At 53.2% G+C, this 5,000-nt stretch overlaps 1 non-coding gene across 1 annotated transcript in view; it reads left to right on the top strand.

The window, feature by feature from the left end:
• The first annotated feature begins 3,688 nt into the window (after positions 1-3,688).
• The window catches only part of LOC126435299 (small subunit ribosomal RNA), a 1,910-nt gene continuing 598 nt past the window's right edge, over positions 3,689-5,000 (top strand). The window contains exon 1 of the ribosomal RNA XR_007579832.1: positions 3,689-5,000. This exon is cut by the window's right edge and continues 598 nt beyond it. This is a non-coding gene — a ribosomal RNA (small subunit ribosomal RNA).

The following is a 5,000-nucleotide window of genomic DNA, read 5'->3' as shown; positions in this document are numbered from 1 at the left end:
GATACAACAGTTTCGACTGGAACCGGATTAAACGTATACACGGCGCTGATTAGTAATACATAGACCCATCAGAATACAGATAATATATACAACTGTCCGTATACATGCTGAAAGACTCTGCTCACAATCACAACCACACGGCAGCCACACACTCTTATCACGCACTACTCTCCGCCTGTAACACGCACACAGACAATATGTAAGCACCAGCATGGAACAACACCCAGTGCATCCTCTCCGCCACATGAGACAATCCACACTGTCATAACCAGACTGGGAGGTCCACTCAGAAAACGGAATATCCCACCCCCCCGACAACCACCATTGCTCAGCTAAGCCACCAACACCCACACATGTCCTACACAGGGGTGCACCCAACATCACAATACTGCCTCCTCTCACAGCACACAAACAATGGCAGGAATGAAAGACACAGGTCTGCCACAAGCATGGAATCGGAGCGCCGCCTGTCATGAGCCAAAGGTGCATCCTGACGTGGCAAATCAGATGATGCCGCAGGCATCCACTTACTATAATCACAATCAACAAACCGACCGGCCGCCCCCCCCCCCCCCCATTACACCTTTCCATACAACAATGTGTACCTTAACCTAAACTATACTGTACCTTAACCTAAACTATACTGTACCTTAACCTAAACTATACTGTACCTTAACCTAAACTATACTGTACCTTAACCTAAACTATACTGTACCTTAACCTAAACTATACTGTACCTTAACCTAAACTATACTGTACTTTAACCTAACCTATACGGTACCTCAACCTAACCTATATTGTGCCTCAACCTAACCTATGTTGCGCCTTAACCTAACCTATGTTGCGCCTTAACCTAACCTATGTTGCGCCTTAACCTAACCTATGTTGCGCCTTAACCTAACCTATGTTGCGCCTTAACCTAACCTATGTTGCGCCTTAACCTAACCTATGTTGCGCCTTAACCTAACCTATGTTGCGCCTTAACCTAACCTATGTTGCGCCTTAACCTAACCTATGTTGCGCCTTAACCTAACCTATGTTGCGCCTTAACCTAACCTATGTTGCGCCTTAACCTAACCTATGTTGCGCCTTAACCTAACCTATGTTGCGCCTTAACCTAACCTATGTTGCGCCTTAACCTAACCTATGTTGCGCCTTAACCTAACCTATGTTGCGCCTTAACCTAACCTATGTTGCGCCTTAACCTAACCTATGTTGCGCCTTAACCTAACCTATGTTGCGCCTTAACCTAACCTATGTTGCGCCTTAACCTAACCTATGTTGCGCCTTAACCTAACCTATGTTGCGCCTTAACCTAACCTATGTTGCGCCTTAACCTAACCTATGTTGCGCCTTAACCTAACCTATGTTGCGCCTTAACCTAACCTATGTTGCGCCTTAACCCAACCTATGTTGCGCCTTAACCCAACCTATGTTGCGCCTTAACCCAACCTATGTTGCGCCTTAACCCAACCTATGTTGCGCCTTAACCCAACCTATGTTGCGCCTTAACCCAACCTATGTTGCGCCTTAACCCAACCTATGTTGCGCCTTAACCCAACCTATGTTGGGCCTTAACCCAACACACGTTGGGCCTTAACCCAACACACGTTGGGCCTTAACCCAACACACGTTGGGCCTTAACCCAACACACGTTGGGCCTTAACCCAACACACGTTGGGCCTTAACCAACACACGTTGGGCCTTAACCCAACACACGTTGGGCCTTAACCCAACACACGTTGGGCCTTAACCCAACACACGTTGGGCCTTAACCCAACACACGTTGGGCCTTAACCCAACACACGTTGGGCCTTAACCCAACACACGTTGGGCCTTAACCCAACACACGTTGGGCCTTAACCCAACACACGTTGGGCCTTAACCCAACACACGTTGGGCCTTAACCCAACACACGTTGGGCCTTAACCCAACACACGTTGGGCCTTAACCCAACACACGTTGGGCCTTAACCTGCTCTGTAATTGTCATACGACGCGTTAAATTAGTGTAGTGTTGCCTAACTGCAACCCCCGCAATATAGTTTGCTACTCGCACTGCCCGGTCCCCAGTGTATCGCTTCATGTTAAACACCTTGCAGCTATACACTGTAATGTGGATGGCAGCAGGACGTACATGCTCAATGCCCTTTGCAGTTGTTCATTGGCATTTGCAGTTGTTCATTGGCATTCGCATGGCGAAGCACTTAGCCTACGCTGTGGTACGGCCTGTGTCAACTGTCCGCTGATGTTGTACGTCCAAATCACACACTGTACTGCACATTGGTCCTCATGTACTGAATGATACATCGTGGTACATGTGACCGTACAACGACTGCGCCAACAACGGCGAACCATGCGGTCCAAATGTTGTGCACTCAGCTACGTGTCGTCTCCCTATAAGAGCTGGATTGCAGTGTGGTATGCCCTGGATGGCGATCAGCATGAGCCGTCTGTTGATGTAGTGGCGCGTGTTGTCAGACGTAGTCGTCTCTTCTCACACACCGTGATAGCATGGTGCACTGCGTTCCACATCTGCGACATGCGACAGAGGCCGGTTGACAGTCGTTCGCGCAATGGACATCGCATACGTACGGGGGCCACCTTCCACGTGTTCGCGAAGCGTGCACATGTTGTTGCGTGTATGTGGGCAGACATAGTGTGTCGTGACACCTGACACAGGCATGCAACAATCGTTGAATTTGCAAATGGCGATGGACGCCTACGTTTGCTGGTGACGTTACGCAAATGAACAACTGGTAAACCGTTGTGGTGCGGTTGTTCTCGCTAGAGGTGAATCAGTGATGGCGACGATCGGTTGAGCTACCAACCGGTTGTTCCAGCGATACCCACCATGCCCACGAACGTGAATGGCATCTGGGTGTGAAGCGATACGCGGCGGTGGCTGGGTGGGACCGTCCCCGGCCGGTGAGGGGGGGCCTCCCGGCGTGCTGGCCGCGCGGTGCGTGGGCGCACGCGCTACAGCCGGCTGGTGGGGGCGGCCAGTGGCAGGCGCGCCGGCCGACGGAGGCGGCAGGCGGCGCAGCTGCGCGCCGGCGCACCCTGCACGCGGCGCCGTGCGGCCAAAGTAGGTCCTCGCGGGCCCGGTGCGAAGCGCGGTGGACATCTGCAGTGTGCTGGTCCGATTGAGGACTGTGTGCGCTGAGGATGCGCCGCCGCCCGGCGCTCGGCGCCGCGACGCCGTCTGCTGCTCGGTCGCCTCTGCGGTTCTCGCAGGTGGTTTGTATCGCAGCTGTGCGGACGTGTTGGCGCGTGCGCTGTGCTGGGAGAGTTCGCTTCGGCACCCAAGTGGGGCTTTTGTCCTTCTGTGGCGCTGGCGTTGGAGCTGCCGGTCACCGTAGGTGGCGCGTGTTGTCTCCCGCCGGCAATGCCACGACAGCACGCTCCCGGGCCTCTGTCGGCAGCGGCAAGCTCAGTTGGGAGCACGGGTGGTCGCACCTAAAGCGTCTACTCGCCAAACCCCGGGCGATTGCGCCTCTCTCGAACCCGACCAAGTACTTAGGACGGCGCTGCGCGCCGCCGGGACCTGAGAGGGTTTCGAGGTGTATGGTGCAGGGGAGCTCAGCCTCCTCCTGTTTGCAGAATAATTGAGCGGACGCTTGCGTGTTCGCGCGGGCCCCCGGGACACACTCCCGGGCGGCCGGCTGCTCAGCTCTAGTTGACGCAGCTCCCTGGTTGATCCTGCCAGTAGTCATATGCTTGTCTCAAAGATTAAGCCATGCATGTCTCAGTACAAGCCGCATTAAGGTGAAACCGCGAATGGCTCATTAAATCAGTTATGGTTCCTTAGATCGTACCCACGTTACTTGGATAACTGTGGTAATTCTAGAGCTAATACATGCAAACAGAGTCCCGACCAGAGATGGAAGGGACGCTTTTATTAGATCAAAACCAATCGGTCGGCTCGTCCGGTCCGTTTGCCTTGGTGACTCTGAATAACTTTGGGCTGATCGCACGGTCCTCGTACCGGCGACGCATCTTTCAAATGTCTGCCTTATCAACTGTCGATGGTAGGTTCTGCGCCTACCATGGTTGTAACGGGTAACGGGGAATCAGGGTTCGATTCCGGAGAGGGAGCCTGAGAAACGGCTACCACATCCAAGGAAGGCAGCAGGCGCGCAAATTACCCACTCCCGGCACGGGGAGGTAGTGACGAAAAATAACGATACGGGACTCATCCGAGGCCCCGTAATCGGAATGAGTACACTTTAAATCCTTTAACGAGTATCTATTGGAGGGCAAGTCTGGTGCCAGCAGCCGCGGTAATTCCAGCTCCAATAGCGTATATTAAAGTTGTTGCGGTTAAAAAGCTCGTAGTTGGATTTGTGTCCCACGCTGTTGGTTCACCGCCCGTCGGTGTTTAACTGGCATGTATCGTGGGACGTCCTGCCGGTGGGGCGAGCTGAAGGCGTGCGACGCGCCTCGTGCGTGCTCGTGCGTCCCGAGGCGGACCCCGTTGCAATCCTACCAGGGTGCTCTTGAGTGAGTGTCTCGGTGGGCCGGCACGTTTACTTTGAACAAATTAGAGTGCTTAAAGCAGGCAAGCCCGCCTGAATACTGTGTGCATGGAATAATGGAATAGGACCTCGGTTCTATTTTGTTGGTTTTCGGAACCCGAGGTAATGATTAATAGGGACAGGCGGGGGCATTCGTATTGCGACGTTAGAGGTGAAATTCTTGGATCGTCGCAAGACGAACAGAAGCGAAAGCATTTGCCAAGTATGTTTTCATTAATCAAGAACGAAAGTTAGAGGTTCGAAGGCGATCAGATACCGCCCTAGTTCTAACCATAAACGATGCCAGCCAGCGATCCGCCGCAGTTCCTCCGATGACTCGGCGGGCAGCCTCCGGGAAACCAAAGCTTTTGGGTTCCGGGGGAAGTATGGTTGCAAAGCTGAAACTTAAAGGAATTGACGGAAGGGCACCACCAGGAGTGGAGCCTGCGGCTTAATTTGACTCAACACGGGAAACCTCACCAGG

The sequence above is a fragment of the Schistocerca serialis genome, unplaced genomic scaffold (assembly GCF_023864345.2).
Source record: "Schistocerca serialis cubense isolate TAMUIC-IGC-003099 unplaced genomic scaffold, iqSchSeri2.2 HiC_scaffold_1202, whole genome shotgun sequence".
NCBI lineage: Eukaryota > Metazoa > Arthropoda > Insecta > Orthoptera > Acrididae > Schistocerca > Schistocerca serialis.
Note: the sequence above shows the minus strand (reverse complement) of the source record. Positions and strands in the feature narration are given on the sequence as shown.